This window comes from Triturus cristatus, chromosome 10, assembly GCF_964204655.1.
Source record: "Triturus cristatus chromosome 10, aTriCri1.1, whole genome shotgun sequence".
NCBI lineage: Eukaryota > Metazoa > Chordata > Amphibia > Caudata > Salamandridae > Triturus > Triturus cristatus.
Window position 1 is genome coordinate 674,481,330 of NC_140593.1, and position 20,093 is coordinate 674,501,422.

Below are 20,093 nucleotides of genomic sequence, written 5' to 3' on the forward strand. Positions count from 1 at the left end.
GGCAGCTCTAACCATATTCCTCGAAAGTCCGCCCACCGCTTCCAGCTCTTATAGTGTTTGCGTGGGCACCCCCTGGCCACAAAGACTGGTTGCTCCAGCCCCATACATAAATCCAATCCATTCTTCCATACAGTCATGGAAGGGGCCAGTGTCGCCTTCCACTCCCAAGCAATATCCCGCTTAGCCAGCGTAAACCCCAACAGCATAAGATGTCGTTTGTAGATATTGCCCCCTATGCCTTCCATGACGTGAAGTATAGCCAGCCGCGGCGTTTGGGGGAGCTCCCACCCCAGCACCTCTGAGAGGCATGCAAATACTCCCCTCCAAATACGATCTAAGGACGTGCACTGCCATATAGTGTGCAGGAAAGTGCCTTCCTCCCTACCACAACGCAGACACTCCGAGGAAGCAATCAATCCCGCGCGCCACAGTCGTGTTCTTGTAAAATAAACCCTGTGAAGGTATTTAAACTGAACCAGACGGAGCCGCATAACTATAGCCGTGCCCCGCGGTGATGCCAGTGCCTCCGTCCAGTCCTCTTCCTCTAGGGCACCCACGTCTGCCTCCCAATCCCCCTGAAGTTTGCGCAGTGTGGAGGAACAGTGTGTGACCAGGGGTTGATATATCTTGGAGATCTTTTTATCCTTCAGGTCCCCCATAAAGACTTTCGCCTCCAGTGGGCTAAATTCAGGGAGTGACTCCAAACCCACCAGACTAGGTGACAGGGCGTGACGGAGCTGGAGGTATCGAAAAAAATTGCGCCCGTGGCATATGGAACTCCCTCTGTAGATCCTGAAAGGACTTGAGTGCCCTACCCCTTATCACATCTCCCAGTGTTGAAATGCCAATATCACCCCATCCCTTGAAGCCCTGCAATGCCGCCAATTGAGGCAGGCACCCATCATTCGACAGAGGGGTCTCCCGAGTCAAGGTGTTCCATCATCCCATGCGGCGCAGAGCCTGCCTTCAAATCTGAAACACTATCCGTGTGACCGGTGGCAGCGCACCTCTCAACGGTGCAGAGTATAGGAGTGTGTGTAGTGTGTGGCGCCCCATAAGCTGCCGTTCCAGCTCATATGCCGGATGAACCCTATCCCCATACCACCATTCATTAAGAACCAGCAAGTGCGATGCCAGGTAGTATAAGATATCCAAGGTCGCAATCCCTCCGCAATATGTGGACAAAAGGCACGTACGTATTGCCACGCGTACCCTACCCCCTTCCCACAAAAATTGCCCAAGCACAGAGTTCACCAGTCTAAACCAGCTAGACGGGATCCAGTAAGGGTGGTTCTGTAACTGATATAGGAGCCGAGGGAGCGCCACCATCTTGAAGATTGCTGATCTTCCAAACAGGGTCAGGGGCATACGGGACCATGATTTAATGTCTGAGCGAACTCGCTCCCATACCGGAGCCACGTTCCGTTCCCAGAAGATTGCCAGTATGTCTGACAGGAATACCACTTCAGGCTCCTCACCGCCAACTGAACCGAAGAAGCCCATGCACCCACTCTCGTACGTTCTCCCAGAGCCCACAAGGTGGACTTGAGGGGGTTCATATGCACACCCGACGTTTCCCCAAAAATCTGCATGATGCGCAGAAGCCGCGGCCCCGTCCTGTCCACGTCTGTTAGAAAAATTGGACATCATCCGCGTATAACGCAATCCGGTAGGACAGACCAGGGGCCCATTCGAATCCCCGGACCTGCGCATCAATGAGTACCCACGCCGCCAACGATGGGTGCACTAATGCAGTGATGTGGGACAGAAGACGATTGGCCAATGCCTTCGCCAGTATTTTAGCCTCCACGTTTAACAGGGATATGGGGCGATATGAGGCATGTTGATCCGGGGGCCGACCGGGCTTATGGAACACCACCACTTCCCGTGGGATTGGAGATACGGGGGAGCACACCCCCTTCCCGGGCCTCCTCCACTACTGCTCGGTAATACGGGACCAATTGCATAATATAACGACTGAAAAATTCGCTAGGAAACCCATTGGGTCCCGGTGCCTTACCAGAGTGTAGCTCCCCCCCACGCCAGACCCAGCTTCTCATCGGTCAAGGGGGCCTCCAACTGGTCCCGCACCTCATCTGGCACCATTTTGGGAGGCAAGTCCGCAAGGAACTGATCAATGGTGGCTCCTGATAAACATTCCCGCGGAGCGTACAATTCTGCAAAATAGGCAGCAAAGCTCTCAGCTATGACTGGGGGATCCGTAATCGGCATCCCTGCCGAATCCAAAATACCCAGTAGAACCTGGGCTGGAAGGTACCCTGACAGAGACAGTGCAACATTTTACTAGACTTGTCCCCCATTGATATATTCAGCTGCGCGTCGCCAACCAGACCTGACGTGCCTCATGTAGCAGCAGGACTGCACATGCCTGTTGTGCATAGAGCAATTGCCGCACGTTCTGATCCCTCCCTACCCCCTGACACCGACGCTCAAGTGCCTCCGCCTCTGCATGAATCAGTTCCTCCCTGCGCTTCCTCCGGGCCGCCACGCACCAAGATATATCAACGCCACGCAAGGTGGGCTTCATCGCTTCCCACAAAGTCGCGGCACCAGTGACAGACCCCTCATTGTCCGTCAGATACCGAGCAATCGCCTCGCTCATATGGGACCCATACTCTGTATTTTGCAAGTGCCAAGTGGATGATCTCCATCGAAACGGTTGTTTCCCCATACCTATATAGCTCTCAATGGACACCGGAGAGTGATCCGAAAGGCCGCGAGGCATAATTCGGCTGTCGCCACCCTACCCACTGCCGCCCGAGGAACAGACGTAGTCAATCCTGGATAGAGAGTGATGAACCGCCGAGAGGTATGTGTACCCCCGCCGATCGCCATGCATTCGTCGCCATACGTCTATCCAATCCAAACCCATAACTAGTGAGTGCAGTTACGTGGAAAGACCACTACCTGGGCTATCCCCAACTCTAGTCCTAGCTTTAGTCAGGTCCATCACATCGTTCCAATCCCCCACCCACCACGGATAATTCACACGGCATGTCAGGCCACAAGGAGAGAAGTTTCTCTAACAGATTCCATTGTAGAGGAGGGGGAGCATAGACACTGCTCAGGGTCAGGAAATCCTCCCCCAATTCTGCCCCTAATAAATAGATACCGCCCCTGCGTGTCGGTCCACTGTTGTACGTGTACATATGGAACCCTACGATGTATCAAGATCGCCACTCCCCGCGAACACCTTGTAAAGCCAGTGTGAAATACCTGCTGAAAGCCATACCGTTGTAAGCAAAGGGTCTTTGAACCCAACAAGTGCGTTTCCTGTAGCATTAAAACATCTGCCCTAGCCCTCTTCGCCTGATGAAGTACCGCCCCACGTTTGATTTTGACCAGGGACCCACACACATTCCAACTGATTATACGGAGACTGCCCGGGGTTAAGTGGCTATCATTTGGCGTTCCTGTCATGAGATGGCGTACGTTCCAGCCCAGCGGGCAGTGAATTGTGGCGGCGCAGATGCGAAAAACAACAAGTGTCCAGCAGAAGTGCGATCTGAAAACTGAAACAACCCCCCCCATACCTCAAAAAACACTGAAGTATCTGTCGCGGGGGAGCCAGACCCCAATCCCCAACAGGGGGATGAAGCCCGCCCCAACCAATGGATCCCCAACTCACAGCCCATATCCTCTGAGCATGTCTTCAACCCCCACGGTCTTGGCGGAGAGACCAACCCACATCATAACTCCCCCCTAATAAAACAGCTCCCACAACGCCCCATTAACGTCCTATATTAGAGTTCAAGAGTCTGGCGCCCTATCCTGATGTAGTGTTTGAGATAAAGCAAGTGCTTTTTCAAAATATATATATATATTTTAGCAATAAGTAATAAGAATGTACCTAGTGCAAACATTTTAGTGTCAATTACTTACGAACGCAACTGACAACACCCTTACATTACCTCGTAGAAAGAATAAATCTTTATCACCATGAAGATTTAAGGGACTCATCAATTAAAGGCTGGAGAGTAGTCCATTTTCTTCTTTAGCTTCTTGTACCCCACCACTCTCTTTGCCTATAGACAAAGGCACCTCAAGGTCAGCATTAACCGTTCAAGGACAGCGGTTTTGGTAAAAAGCGAGTTCAGGGGGTAGCAGGGAGGAGGCAAACAGGGTTGCATTCAGATGCAGAGCTCTAATCCTCTGAAACCCCATGGCCTCAGAGTAATGGCCAAGGAGGAACAGGAAACCTGAAAGATCCATGGATAAAGTCATAGATATTGCCAGAATAGGGGGCACTATGGGGAGGCTCATTTTTTGTTGTTTACAAATTAGAGACAACTTCCTCAGATGCCACCTAGGAAGGGGGCGATATATAGGGGCTTGATTTATTTCTTATTTAAAGGGCATTCACGATCATTAGTGCAAAAAGTACTGGGATAAATGGCGAAAGTGATCACTGTACCCGAATTATGGCTGTCTTAATATGAAAAAGCAGCATGCGGGCCCATCGTCCTTGCTAGACTTAGCGGGTAGGTCACTCTTGCTGCTTTAGGTTTTTTTGTTGTTTTTTTTAAATCTCAAATGGGCAGCACGTTTCTTTGATGCTGGTGGTACAGTGGTACTGGGACACCATGCTATGAGGAGATAACTAAACACCAATCATGGCTGTTTTACGATCGGCGGGAAGGGGGTGGGGGGGGGGGGGGGGGGGGGTGAGGATCTTCGTGGCACGAATTGGGATCCCTGTTTTTAACAAATGGCAGAGGAGCCAGCCCGCTTTGCAAGGCAGTAGCTATAATTAGTGAAGCAGGTGCAGTGGCACAAAGGCCCTGGGATCCGTGGGGCACACTGCATCAAAATAGTACTGTCTCCTTTGAAAACAAAGGCATATCTAGCATTAGGGACAAGCACACCCTTGCAGACAAAAGGGAACAGCATGTGGCCAGGTCAGTGACAATCAGGCAAGATGAGAAAAGGGTGAAAGAACCTGCTACCCAGGTTCTCTGTTTTCATTTGTGCAGTAGGTGTAGTTGTACTGGGGCCCAGGAGTAGGGAGCAGTATTTCTGGGTCAATTACTGGTTCCGTTTGATGTATTTGCTGTTTTAGAAGTCGAACATTAACTACGAGCTACAGAAAAAGTACCTATGAAATGATCGCATAAGCCCTGCCCCCTGCGCTCAGCCTCGTCTCTCCCACTCCCCCAATTCTTGCAATGAAGTTTAGGAGGGGGCAAAACTTCAAAACATTTTGCTCCGAGGGCTCAAAATCTTTGACATAACTGATAAAACAAGGATCTGATTAAGCCCGATGCATACCACATCTCAAAATATACAAAATTACAATGTTGTGGCTTTAAAGACTTTCAAAATTTGCAAGCATTTGCAATGCAATAGGTCTCGCATTTACACGAGTTTAAGCTATTGCCATTGTAAATGACAATGCCTTTTATGTATGTTTTAAAATCCAAAACGTAAAAAAGGCATGGTCATTTTAGCTCAAACTCGCGTAAATGCAAGAACTAATGCATTGCAAAGGATTGTTTTGGTAGGCACAGGGAGATTAAGTGATTTGCCCAGAATCACAGGATGTGGAGTCGACCTGTTGAAGATTGCATTAATCTCTTTGCATGAGCTGAAAGCCATTTTGTACTTGGCAGCCATTTTAGTTAGCTATGTGCTGGACATTTGCTGTTTCCCTCTCCCAGAATCCTGCACATGCGTAGATGTGCTTAGCTAGTAGAGTGCACCTGTTCCTAGTATAGAACTGTCAGGCTGTTCTAACTGATGTCAGCAACGTATTACTCCTCCTACTTGTTGACTGTGCAGTTTCTGTATGACCATCTATGTGCATAACTCTTCTCATGTGTACTTGTACCGCCTTTTTCAGCCCCTGTGTGGGTATAAAAGGACCATGCTTCTTCTGTTCAGTGTGCTACTTCACTCAACACCGAAGGGTGCTGTGTGAATGTAGTTCCACCTCATGAGGTTTATTAAACTTTGTATTTTCTATTCCAGTCTCTGTGCCAACTTCTTCCTATTGGTCTGAGGACTCTGTGCAGAGAAGGGCGAACCCCTTGCACTGGTAGGCCTAGCTGAGGTCACCATCAACAGACCCCGAGGCTCCAACCTTAGTTTCCCAGCTCCAAAGTCAGCAGTCTAGCCGTGAGACCACATTTAGGCAAAAACCAAAGGAAATGATGGACGGAGTGTTGAACATTGCAAGCACTCACCCCCAGTCAACTGATCTGGGTTTAATCCATCACCGTTCTTTAGCCCACTCTGCCACCCCAGTTCAGACATGGCCATATGCAAATCAGTCTGACCCTGTGCCTCATGGGAACAGTTCAGCCCGAACTGCCAAGCCATGTCTTCCCTGGACCGGAAACAAGCTTCGTAGGACCGGTTTCTGGCATTTCAGCCGTCTTCAGCCAGGCTTGCTTGAATCCAGTGGCAAAGTGAGCAAGGGACTCACGTCTGAGCATACCCTGCCAACTTATGGCGAACAAAGCAAAAACCAAAGGAAATGATGGACGGGGTGTTGAACATTGCTGCAAGCACTCACTCACTCACATTTAGGCTGCCAAGAGAGCTCGAAGTCTTTACAAATGCTCAATAATAAAAACAAATAGTATATTAGGGAGCTGTTGAAGCCAGATATACTCACCACCTCCTTGGCTCGCACACTGAAGTCCCCCTTGGGGCTGCTCTTCCTGAAGAGTTCCATCTTTACTGCTGTTGTCCAGGGCTACTCCTGGGGCCTGGTTTCTTGTCTTCACTGTTTTGACACTAGCTTTGAAGAGCAGGGTGATGTCCACAGCCATATCTGCCTCTTTAAGGACCGCAGAACAAAAAGTTTCCCCGACTACGAGAGTCGCGTATCCTCTGCCACACTCACTAGTTACACTTCCAGTCGTCAATGGGCATGTTGGATTGAGTCTTGAACGTCACCATTCTACGACGGCGCAAAGGCGTTTGTAAACTGCTGAACATTACACTGAGTGACGGTGGCTATACCGGGCGTCGAAAGCAGGCGGCCATCTTAAAAATGTAACAGCGACGTAGCTGTGAGCAGAAGGAATATGCTACTTACCAGTATGCATCTGTTCTTGGCATGTAGAGCTGCAGATCTACACACTTTTGCATAGATCGCCATCTGGTGTTGGGCCCGGATGTTTGCAGTTTGTTTTTCCTCTTGGAAAGTCTTTGGAAGTCACCAGGTCGGCGACTCCTCCTTTGGATCGTATTGCGCATGGGCTTCAGCTCAAACCTCAGATTGTTTTTCGCCAGCAGGGAAAGATGGAGCGTAGTAACAGTAAGAAACCCATGTGTGTTGTATCTAAATAAGATAGACTGGAACAGATACAGGTAGCCTGGGAGGTGGGTTGGCGTGTGTAGATCTGCAGCTCTACATGCCAAGAACAGATGCATACTGGTAAGTAGCATATTCCGTTCGAGGCATATGAGCTGCAGATTACACACTTTTGCATAGACTATATAGCAGTTCCCAACCTTAGCGGCGACCACCGGTATCTGTTGCAGTGGTTTGAAATAGTGTTTTTAGTACAGCCTTGCCCACACTAGCTTGTTGCTTGGTTTGCACATCTACATAATAGTGCTTAGTGAAAGTGTGCGGTGTTGACCATGTAGCTGCTTTGCAGATATTATCTAATGGGATGTTCCCTAGAAAAGCCATGGAAGCCCCTATCTTCCGTGTAGAATGGGCTTTAGGGGGAACAGATAGCGTTCGCTTTGCTTTGTGGTAGCAAATCTGGATGCATTTTACAATCCACCTAGCTATCCCAGATTTTGAGATGGGGTTGCCCTTGTGTGGTGGAGAGAAAGAGACAAACAGTTGTTTGATCTTTCTGAAAGGTTGTGTTCTTTGGATATAGTAAAGTAAGGCTCGTTTGACATCTAGTGTGTGCAGAGCCCTTTCTGCAACCGTCTGAGGTTGCGAGAAAAATACTGGTAATTCTACAGATTGGTTTAGGTGAAAAGGGGAAATGACTTTAGGTAGGAATTTGGGGTTGGTACGGAGAACAACCTCGTTCTAGTGCATTTGAAGAAAAGGTTCTTGTATGGTAAATGCTTGTATCTCACTGACCCTTCTAAGGGAAGTGATGGCTACAAGGAAAGCTGTTTTCCATGTGAGGAATTGCAGTTCACATTTATGCAAAGGTTCGAAGGGAGGCCCCATGAGCCTTGTGAGAACAATATTTAAGTTCCACACAGGTGAGGGTGGTACTCTGGGGGGAATTATTCTTTTGAGGCCTTCCATGAAGGCTTTAATGGCAGGTACTCTGAAAAGTGATAAATGCTGCCTGTTTTGTAAGTAAGCTGCAATTGCTGCAAGGTGTAGCCGAATGGAGGTATAGGCTGGATTACACCTTTGTAGGTGGAGTAAGTAGCATATGATGTGTTGTATAGACGCATCTAGAGGATTGATTGTGTTGTTGTGGCAATAAACAACAAATCTTCGGGCGTCTAGCTTCTCTGATGACGTTGATACAGTCAGGGGGAAGGTTTAGGTACCCGAATTCTAAGATTTCAGGAGCCAGATCGCAAGGTTGAGCTGAGCTGGGTGCGGGTGTCTGATTTCTCCATGGTTCTGGGTTAGGAGGCATGGTGAGAGGTGTAGCTTTTGGTGCGGTACTACTGAGAGTTCCAGCAGCGTGGTGTACCACGGTTGTCTGGCCCATGTTGGAGCTACTAGGATCAGTGTGAGCGAGTGCTGTTGTAGTTTTCGCACCACTAATGGAATGAGTGGGAGAGGCGGAAAAGCGTACGCAAATTTGCCTGACCAGTTCATCCATATCGCATTTCCTTTGGACAATGGGTGTGGATATCTGGCGGCGAAGCTTGGGCATTTTGTGTTTTCGTGGGTGGCGAAGAGGTCTATCTGCGGATGCCCCCACATTTGAAAGAACAGATGAAGAACCTGTGGGTGAAGTTCCCACTCGTGGATCTGTTGTGTCTGTCTGCTGAGCAGATGTGCCACGGTGTTTTGGACTCCTGGGACATGTTGAGCTAGGAGAAAGACTTTGTGTGGAATTGCCCATCACCATATGCTCTGTGCTAATTGAGAGAGCTGTGGAGAGAGTGTGTGCCGCCTTGTTTTTGAATATAATACATGGCCGTCATGTTGTCTGTGCGAATGAGGACTGCCTTGCCTGAAATCCGTGATTGAAAGGATTTTAGGGCTAGAAAGATTGCTAGTAACTCTAGATGGTTGATATGGAGTAACTTTTGTTGAGGCGTCCATGTACCCTGCACTGTGAGGTGTAATAGGTGAGCTCCCCAGCCGGAGAGCGATGCGTCTGTTAGTATTATTTGGGGAACCGGGTCCAGGAACGGTCGACCTTTGGAAAAGTTTGTGGTGTTATACCACTGCAGAGAGCGATGGGTGCGACCGTCTACCAACACTAGATCTGTCAGTTGCCCTTGGGCCTGGTTCCATTGGCGCGCTAAGCACTCTTGGAGTGGACGCATCTGGAGTCTTGCGTGAGGCACTATGAAAATGCAAGAGGCCATCATCCCCATCAGTTGCATAAACACTCTTGCTGGAAGGGAGTGTTGAAGTACGAATTTTTGTCGCAAAGCCTGAATGCTTGCAATCCTGGCCGGATTGGGGTAGGCTATTGCTTTTGAGGTGTCTATGGTGGCACGGAGGTATTGTTTTATGTGGGATGGTGTTAGCTGGGACTTTTGGTGGTTCACCGTGAAGCCCAGTTGGTGAAGTAGTTGGATTGTGGTGGTGGTGTGGTGTACACATTGGTTGTATGAAGTGGCTTATCAACCAGTCGTCCAAGTATGGGAAGACGTGAATGTGCTGTCTTCTGAGGTGTGCCGCCACTACCGCTAGGCACTTGGTGAATACCCGTGGTGCTGTTGTGACTCCAAAATGGGAGCACCTTGAACTGGTAGTGTTGTCCGTCCACTACAAATCTGAGGTACTTTCTGTGAGCATGGTGTACTGGAATGTGGAAGTATGCGTCTTTCAAGTTCAGTGTGGTGAGAAAGTCGTTCTGGGAGAGGAGCGGAAGTACCTGCTGAAGCGTTACCATGTGAAAATGGTCTGAGTGTATGTATGTGTTTAGGGGCCGGAGATCTAGAATAGGTCGTAGAGTCTCGTTCCTTTTTGGTATTAGAAGATATAGGGAGTAGACCCCTAAATTTTGTTGATTGACGGGAACGTGTTCTATTGCCTGTTTTTGTAGGAGGGAGATTACCTCCTGCTTTAGTAATGTGGAATGTTCTTGTGACATTGGGCGTTGCCTGGGTGGAATATTTGGGGGGGGTAGATGTTAATTCCAGGCAGTATCCTGACCGAATAATTTGGGTCACCCATTTGTCTGAGGTGATGGTCTCCCAGACATGAAGGAAATTTTGAAGTCTGCCCCCGACCGGAGTGGGATGGTCTGGAGGGAGCGGGGGGGGGGGGGGGGGGGGGGGGGAAGTCATTGGGTAGGCGGTGTGGCAGAGCGGGCGGTATTTTTTGCCTCTGCCTTTATTATTGTTGCCCCTATAGCCGCCTCTTTGATAACCCCTTGTGAAGGTGGACTGAGTGGGGAATTTGTAGGAAGTGGACGCGTTATCTGAGGAGTAGCCTCTAGATGTACTCCGAAAGGAAGAGCGGCGAAAAGAGCGCCAAGGAGGGTGTGACTGTAGGGCTCCCATGGACTTCGCCGTATCCGTGTCCTTCTTCATTTTTGAGAGGATCTCATCTACCTTTGGGCCGAATAGGTGTTCCTGGTCAAAGGGGTGATTAAGGATGGAGGCTTGTACCTCTGGATTAAATCCTGATATTCTTAGCCAAGCATGGCGACAGAGGAGGACGCTAGTATTAATGGCCCTGGAAGCTGTGTCTGCTGCATCTAAGGCACAGCGTATAGAGGTGTTTGTTATTGTCTTACCCTCTTGAATTAATTCATTGGCCCTAGTTTTATATTTTTCAGGGAGGTGGTGCATTATGCTTTTTAATTCATCATAATGTGCCCTATCATATCTGGCCAATAGCGCTCGGGTGTTGGCGATACGCCATACATTGGCTGCCTGTGACGCAGTGCACTTTCCTGATGCGTCCAGTAGCTTTGACTCTTTGTCAGGTGGTGGTGCTTCGCATGACGCAAGAGAATTTTTTTCATGCAGTGGAAACCACTAGGGAATCTAGTGGCGCTGGCCCTTTGATGTAGGAGGGATCTGTGGGGGCAGCTTTGTATTTTGTGTCTATGCGCGGGTTAATGACACAGGCCCTAACTGGGTCTTTAAAAACCTCTGGCGCATGTTTTACCACCCCTTTAGTAACGACAGAGTGCTAGTACTGCTAGACGCTTTTTTTCTCAATCAATTATGAGAAAGGATTTTTTGAACTGAACAGAAAAACCTTAGACAAAAAAACTTTGTCGATTGAATCAATCAATTCTTTATTATGTTTTTTATATATTGTTGACCTTCTAATTTATAGATCAATCGCAAATTTTGGAAAGAGCTTAGTGGACAATACTGTGTTATTTTCACGAACGATCACATTCAGTCATTCAATTCAATACAACTCATTTATTCTCATTCGTACATACATCCATACAAAAACATGCAAGCAATACATTCAAAAAGTGGATAAAACATTGTTTAAGAAGACCACAGAAAAGGAAAGGGAAAACACTTTTGTCTGACAATTTTGTCTGTCGATTTAGATTAAATCGGAATTCTTGTGGCCAAAAAGAAAGGTCTACGCGTTTCGAGTCCCCATAATTACTAGGGCTCTCATCAGGACCTGTTGTGCTGGAAAAACAAGAAAAAAGAAGGATTTACTAAGTCTGGGCGCTCCGCACTGTCTCGTTTTGAAACTGCGAACTATTTAAGGGGTAAACATTACCTCTAGTTAGTGGGAAGTAGATCAGCCGATCCTGAAATGAAACAGAGAAGATAGAAAGGTTGAGAAAATGATAAAGTCGAAAAGTTGAGGAGACGCTGGGATAACATTCATCCTCTAGGATTACTAATTACTTACATGGTGTTAACTTTCGTCTTGCTTTTAATGAGCTGTAACAGATATGTAGTCGGGGCTGAGGGCGGTGGGACAACTGAGTCTCTTTGTATGCTGTTATAAAAAAATGAACTCCGTGTGAGCAGCCGAAAATTATCATTGAAGCGAATAGTTCTAGTTATCAAATAAAGTCCATTACCTTCAGGGGTAACGTCTCGGGAGTCAATCAGATGAACTCATTTCAATGAGTTATTCTTTAAGTAGAACTCTGTGAAGAATGGTAGAACAGAGAATTTTTGAACGAACGCTGCATGAGTAGCAGCTTGGAAATTTTGTCTTTACATCGTGATGGAGGTAAAAAGGAAAAAATATGCGCATGCTAATGCCGCCTGAACTACGGAGCAAGTTAATTACCTTGATGGCGGAGTAACGGAGGTGAATCGTACGGACTCGCTACAGTTTGGTTGTTGTAGATAAAGCTCTGTGGAAGAGAGAGACTGCCGTTAGATTCAAAGTGGCTCAAAGGTGGTTACATTTTTGGGTACGTTGAGAGATGCGCTGAAAAAAGCCGAAGTCATACCTTGGAGCTCGAGTTTGCTTCGTCCCCTCAGTCTCGCGGTTCGTGAGTGTGATCATGTGATCTCAATACTGATTTGTATCCAAAGAAGACATGGAAGAAAGACTATGCGGGAGGCAGCGTGGAAAATGAAACTGGATTAAGCGATTGAAAGCATATTTTGGCAATATGACGTAAAATTCTCTGAAGGTTGATAGCCATGAATGATTAGAATATTAAATTGCCCTGGTTGGTATGAGTGGCAATATAGTAAAGGGACTCGTTGTTAGTTGTCCATATGAACGGAAAAACTTTATTGATACTCTTATATGCAGCACAGAGTAGAAAGTCTGAAGCAAGGTCTATGTGACTCAAGTCAGTTTAAACAGTTCAGAGAGCTCATTCAATCCTGAAGTGGCTGTATTAAACTTGAGAATTAACATTGCTTCTCGTCTGGTTAGTTTAAGTTCCAGGTCTCCTCCTCTCTCATCTTGATCAACTTTAGAGATTACTGTCCATCTTAAATCTTTAATTGAATGATTATGACTCTTCCAATGAGTGACGAGTGGCGCTGTTTCAACGTTTTTATTAATCCTTGATTTATGTTGGGATATTCTGAGACTAATTTCTTGGCTTTTTTTCCCAATATACAATAAATTACAGGGACAGCGTATCCCATAAATCACAAATTTGCTTTTGCAATTTGTAAAGGAGTCATGTTTCCAAGAGATGGAATTGTGTTGGAAAAGAGAACCCTCTTCCGTAGATGAACAACATATGCAGGTACCACATTTATGATGACCGCATAATGGTGGGAGTCCAACATATTCACGTAGGGTGTTTTGTTTAGTGGTGGGCATGGCTGCCCGTACAATTTGATTTGCAATGTTGCGTCCCTTTTTGAAAGCAAAGAGCGGATTGTCTCCAAGTGATGGATCGATGTTCTTGATCAGGTGCCAATTCTGATTGATAACTTTTTTGAGCATATTTGAGTTTGGGCAGAATGTGGAAACGCATACGATTCTCTCAAGTGATGGTTTTTCTTTCTTTTCAAGAAGTACATCTCGTGGGGTAAACCATGCTCTTTTTAAAGATCTTTTGAGCAGTTTTATGGGGTAGCCTCGTTGTTTTAGATTGTCCAATAGTTTGGATGGAGTAGTTTCTTTTCTGTAACTCCAGTTCTGTAGTAGGGGTATCTCTGTTATAGTCATAATCTAGTGAATAGTCCCGCCCATGTGCGCGGACCCCGGAGCAATAAAAAATAATCTCTAAAAGGTGACAAATCATGCAGACCTGCATACACCTTTAAGAGAGAATTTAATTTAAAGACAGATAATGCAGCCTATACCCACAGGCTACACTGTCCAGTACTTCAACTAGAATTCCACCAAAATCCACAAACAGCACTGCCTGTCCAGTTTTTCTCCCCATAGGAAAAAACCCTGCCTCTACCAGCAAAAGCCACTGGAATGATAGAGAGGAAGGAGTGGACAGACAAGCCCCATAGGCTGCCATTATGTGGCTTGGAACAGGATACTGTGCCTTTAAGAAAACTTTCCAGTTTTCCAGAACTTTCCCCAGTATCCCAGAATGCCCAGCAGGTCCCATTTACTTTCAGTTCTTTTTGAAGGCGTAGCACGCCAGACCTGTAGCATTCTCCATATGAATAAGTATCTCTCCACCGGGGAGGAGGGCGGGCGCTTATGACTATAACAGAGATACCCCTACTACAGAACTGGAGTTACAGAAAAGAAACTACTCCTTCTGTAGTAGGGGATCTCTGTGTATAGTCATAATCTAGTGAATAGAATGGCAAGCCCATCCCCACACAACAAAAGCGGTGGAGAACACATAAGACACAACCACTACTGTGCGAACAAATTTCGCAGCGAAGCCTGCCCAACCTGAGCATCTGCCCTGGCATCCGAGTCCAGACAGTAATGCGCAGCAAAGGTATGGACCGACTTCCAAGTGGCCGCCTTACAGATTTCCGCAATCGGAACATTACGCAGCAAAGCCGTCGTGGCAGCTTTGCCCCTGGTGGAATGAGCCTTAGGTTTACCCCCTAAGGTCTTATTAGCCTTTTGATAACACAACTGTATGCAGGACACAATCCACCGAGAGATGGACTGCTTAGAGGTCGCAAGACCAGTCCTGACTGAGCCATAATTAACAAACAATTGGTCAGACCTACGAATATCCTTGGTCTTATCCAGATAAAATTTCAACACCCTTCGGACATCCAGGAAATGGAGAGCCCTTTCCGCTGGTGAAGAGGGATTCTGAAAGAACGTAGGTAAAGTTATGGTCTGATTGACATGAAAGTCAGAGATAACCTTAGGAAGGAACTTAGGGTGAGTACGCATCACAACCTTAGCAGCAAGAAACACAGTATAAGGTTCTTGACAACATAATGCCTGAAGTTCACTCACCCTGCGGGCCGATGTAATGGCCACTAGGAACGCCGCCTTCCAGGATAGGTGCTGCAATGAAGCCTTGTGAATAGGTTCAAAAGGCTCTCTCATCAGTCTGGACAGCACCACATTCAAGTCCCAAGAAGGCGAGGGAATTCTGACAGGAGGGAACACCTTCTTCAAGCCTTCCAAAAAATCCTTGACCACAGGAATCTGAAAGAAGGACGTCTGTGAAGGGCACTTCCTGTAAGCAGTCAAAGCAGCCAGATGAACCTTAATGGAATGGAAATTAAGGCCAGACTGCGCCAGATGCAAAAGGTATGGAAGGATGACATCTTCCTTACATGTTGTCGGATCAAAGTTCTTGGACTTACACCAGATACAGAACCTCTTCCACTTGTAAGCATAGGATGTCCTAGTGGAAGGTCGCTTAGACTCCTTCAGAATGTCCATACAATCGTCTGGTAGATTCAGATGACCGTATTGCACTATTTCAGGAGCCATGCCGCCAAACTCAAAGACGAGAGGTTGGGGTGCACCATCCGCCCCCCGAACTTCGTGAGAAGGTCCGGCCTGCACGGCAACCGCATGTGAGGAAGGAGAGACCGGTGAAGAAGGTCCGTGAACCACCACTGCCTGGGCCACTCCGGGGCGATCAGGATCATCCGCGCCCTGGACTGGGACAGCTTGATGAGCACCGCCGGAATCAGGGGAATGGGTGGAAAAGCGTACAGAAAGCTGTTCGACCAATCGATCCATAGCGCATTCCCCAGCGTCCCCCGCTGGTAGTACCTGGATGCGAAGTCTCGGCATTTGCTGTTTTCGGCGGTGGCGAACAGATCTACGTCTGGAGTCCCCCACCTTGCGAAGACTTCTCCTAGTACTTCGTCGTTTATGACCCATTCGTGGTTTTCCTGAATCAGCCTGCTCAAGGCGTCCGCCTGAGCATTCTGCACCCCTGGCAGATGCGTGGCCGTGATCGTCAATCCTCGGGCCAGCAGCCAGCGCCAGATCGCCTGCGCCTCCTGCGACAGAGTGCGCGATCTCGACCCCCCCTGCTTGTTGAGGTAATACATCGTGGTTGTATTGTCCGTCTGTATCAGCAGCGAGTTGGTCTGGAAGGACGGAAGGAAAGCCTTCAGTGCCAGGAAGACAGCTCTGAGTTCCAGGAAATTGATGTGGTACGTCGATTCCAAAGGAGACCACTTCCCCTGAATCTGCAGGTCCCCGGAATGCGCACCCCAGCCCTGGAGAGAAGCATCCGTCACCACATTCGTCGTGGGAATGTCCTTGTGGAAGGGAACCCCCTTGAGGAGGTTTTCCGCCGAACACCACCACTTCAGAGACTGACGAGCATGTAGAGACAGTCGGATCTTGTCGTCCCAAGAGCCTGTCTTCTGATCCCACTGATCCTCCAAGCACTCCTGCAGTGGTCGCATCTGTAGACGTGCGTGCGGAGTGAGGAAGATACAGGAGGCCATCGATCCCAGTAGAGAAGACACCTTCCTCACAGTCGTCGATGGAGCAGTCCTGAGGTCCTGAGCCTTCCGAAGGAGTGATAACCGTCTCTCCTCCGAAGGAGACACGCTTGCTGACCGCGTATCTATGGAGGCCCCCAGGTACTGTATGCACTGTACCGGAGATGGGACCGATTTGGACATGTTGACGTGTAACCCCAGCTTGTTCAAGAGCTCGCACGTCCAACGGAAGTGTTCTTGCGCTTCCTCGAAGGATGACGCCTTGATCAGCCAATCGTCCAGATACGGGTAGACAAACACCTTGTTCCTCCGCAGGTGTGCCGCCACCACCGCCATGCACTTCGAAAAAGTCCTGGGAGCAGACTTTAGCCCGAATGGCAGTACTGTGTATTGATAGTGATTGGCGCCGACTTGGAATCGCAGGAACTTCCTGTGCTTCTGTGCTATGGGCACATGGAAGTACGCATCCTGTAGATCTATGGCACAGAGCCAGTCTCCCCGTTGCAGCTGAGGGTAAATCTGGTGCAACGATAGCATGCGAAACTTTTCTCTGCGAATCCACTTGTTTGCTTGTCGCAAATCCAGAATGGGCCTGAACTCGTTCTTGTCCTTCTTGCGAACGAGGAAGAACCGAGAGTACAGACCTCTTCCCCTTTGAGACAAAGGTACTTCTTCTACCGCCTTTTTTCTCAACAAGATGTCTGCCTCCGCCTGGAGCTCCCTCAGCTGGAAGCGAGAGCTGACCGGCGGAATCGCTGGAGGCGGGCTGATGAACCGAAGACTGTATCCATTGCAAACAATATTCAGCACCCACTTGTCCTGAGTAATTTTTCTCCACTCTGCCGGAAAAAATCGAATGCTTCCCCCCACTGGAGTGGGTAACGGTTGAGGGGGAAGTAACAGCTCAGGGCCGAGACCCGGCCGGGCCCTTGTTTGTGGTAGTAGCCTGCTGGCCACCTCTACCCCTCTGGCGCTTCTGGAAGGGCTTGCGGAACTGCTGCTGTTGTGGCTGCTGCTGTCCCGAGCCCTGCCCACGCCCTCGGCCCGACGACCCGAACCTCCTCTGGAACGGTCGTTTCTTTTTCTCCGCCTTCTCTAACCCGACGGCCGTCAGGGTTTCAGCTTCAGCCTTCATGCGGGCCATTTCATCGTCCGCATGCTTCCCGAACAGGGTTTCCCCCGAGAAGGGCAGGTTGGCCACTCTCTGCTGCGCCTCCGGCTTGAGGGACGTCAGGCGCAACCAGGAATGGCGCCGCTGGTGGACGCCATGACAGTAGGCGTGGGCGGCCAATAGCGATATATCCGCTGCTGCGCTGATCGTTTGGTTAGAAACCAGCATGCCTTCGCGCACCGTCTCCAAGAAGTCCTCCTTCTTGTCTCGTGGCAGGAGGTCCGCATATTGCTGCAGGGATTCCCACAGGGCCCAGTCGTAACGGCCCAACAACGCCCCTGCACTCGCCGCCTTCATCGTGGTGGCAGCGGTACCACACACCTTTCTGCCCGCAGAGTCCAGCCAGCGGCTTTCCTTGTCCGGTGGCACCGTGGAGGCCGGGGCGGTCGCATGTTTTCTCGCCGCCGTCACGATAACCGAATCCGGTTTCGGGTCCCCTCTCAAGAATGACGGATCCGACTCCGGGGCCCTATATTTCTTCATGAGCCTGGACGGAGCGGCCTTCGCTGTTGCGGGAGTGAGGAACAGTTCCAAAGCTGGTTCCACCAGTCCAGGCACGAGAGGCAGGAGGGGGCGAGACAAGTGTCTTTTATGAAGCGTCTCAAATATCACGGACGTCGTGGGTGTTGGAACCGTCACCGTGATATTCAGCTTCGCAGCCCCTCGCAACAGCACCTCCTGGAACGAGACCAAGTCGTCCACCGGCGACACCCTAGTCCCCGGGGAGTCCGACAGCGTCGGGGAAAGGTCCCTGTCCGAAGAGCGCGACCTGGACCTATACCTTCTGCGGCGTCGTCTAGAGTCTGACGAGGATCGCCCTCGGCTCCGCGATCGTCGCCTCCTGTGAGAGCGGGAGCGCGACCTCTTCGGCTTAGGCCTGTCCGCCGGTCTCGCTGGTCCAGGCGACCGTGGGCGTCGTGGCTTCGGGGTCCCTTGCGGCGGAGTCGGGTACCGTGGAAGGGAAACCGACCTCGGGGGGACCGGCGGCGGCACCGCAGGAGTGCTTGGCAGCAACAGAGGCCGGGGTGGCGGAGACAGAGTCCGCGGCGGAGGCGGTGGAGGAAGTGGAGACGGTGGTGGAGGAGGCGGTGGTGGAGGAGGAGGCGGTGGCAGAGGTGGGAGGAGGAGGAGGCGACGGAGACCTCCGAGGCGGGGTATACACCACTGAGTACACCGATCCCGGCGACTCTCTCGACGTCGACGTGTGCCTCGACGTCGACGTGTGCCTCGACGGCGATCTTCTCGGCGTCGATCTCCTCCTCGGCGTCGACTTATGTCTCGACGGCGACCTCCGCCTCGACGGCGACCTCCGCCTCGACGGCGACCTCCGCCTCGACGGCGACCTTCGCCTCGACGGCGACCTCCGCCTCGACGGCGACCTCCGCCTCGACGGCGACCTCCGCCTCGACGGCGACCTCCGCCTCGACGTCGATCTTCGCTTTCTCGACGTCGATCTTCGCTTTCTCGACGTCGATCTTCGCTTTCTCGACGTCGATCTTCGCTTTCTCGACGTCGATCTTCGCTTTCTCGACGTCGATCTTCGCTTTCTCGACGTCGATCTTCGCTTTCTCGACGTCGATCTTCGCTTTCTCGACGTCGATCTTCGCTTTCTCGACGTCGATCTTCGCTTTCTCGACGTCGATCTCCTTCTCTTCATCGACGGCGAGCTGCGATCCCTCGACGCCGAACGCCGACGCCGGGCCTTCTTTCGACGTCGACCGCTGGACGCAGTCGAAGACGGCGTCGTCGCCGACGACGCCGATGTAGTCGACGGCGGCCTATTCAGGTCCCTCGACGCCGATCGTCGACGCCGTTTCTCCCCAGAGCCCTGGGGAGACGGCGAACAGACGGTGGTCATCCTCCTCGACGTCGACGCCCTCGACGTCGACGGGGAGCGGGAGCGTTTACTGGTCTTCCTGCCCCTGGGGAGCCCCCCAGAGGCCTCAGCATGGGCCAAATCAGCCCCTCCAGACCCACCTGGTGCCTTCAGTCTTCGCTCCTCCAGAGCTTGAAGCCTGCTCTTCATCCTGTCCCTCAGGGTTCTTGCTGAAAACGAGTGGCAGATGGTACAGCTTTCAGGCACGTGGGACTGGGGGAAGGCAAGCTATGCACACCTCGTGTGGGTCAGTTTTAGCCTTCTTTCGACCACATTCCGGGCACTTGTCGAACAAGCCAGGCATGTTGACAGTACCAGCTATTAAACACAAGAAAAAGTGACAAAAATTGCCAAAATCTCAATGAAAACCTTGAAAAAGGTAGAGCTCAATGCTCCAGGGTCCTGCTAGCAGGAGCCGGAAAAAAGAACTGAAAGTAAATGGGACCTGCTGGGCATTCTGGGATACTGGGGAAAGTTCTGGAAAACTGGAAAGTTTTCTTAAAGGCACAGTATCCTGTTCCAAGCCACATAATGGCAGCCTATGGGGCTTGTCTGTCCACTCCTTCCTCTCTATCATTCCAGTGGCTTTTGCTGGTAGAGGCAGGGTTTTTTCCTATGGGGAGAAAAACTGGACAGGCA

General features: G+C 49.9%; 1 protein-coding gene and 1 long non-coding RNA gene across 5 annotated transcripts in view; both read right to left on the reverse strand.

Moving 5' to 3' along the window:
• Positions 1 to 20,093, reverse strand: part of JPT2 (Jupiter microtubule associated homolog 2) — a 239,269-nt gene that overhangs the window by 25,739 nt on the left and 193,437 nt on the right. The window lies entirely within an intron of this gene.
• Positions 11,985 to 12,577, reverse strand: LOC146789889 (uncharacterized). Its single transcript, XR_014969490.1, has 4 exons — positions 12,540 to 12,577; positions 12,374 to 12,440; positions 12,159 to 12,227; positions 11,985 to 12,073 (listed from the first exon to the last, which is right to left on the reverse strand). It is a non-coding gene; the product is annotated as an uncharacterized LOC146789889 (long non-coding RNA).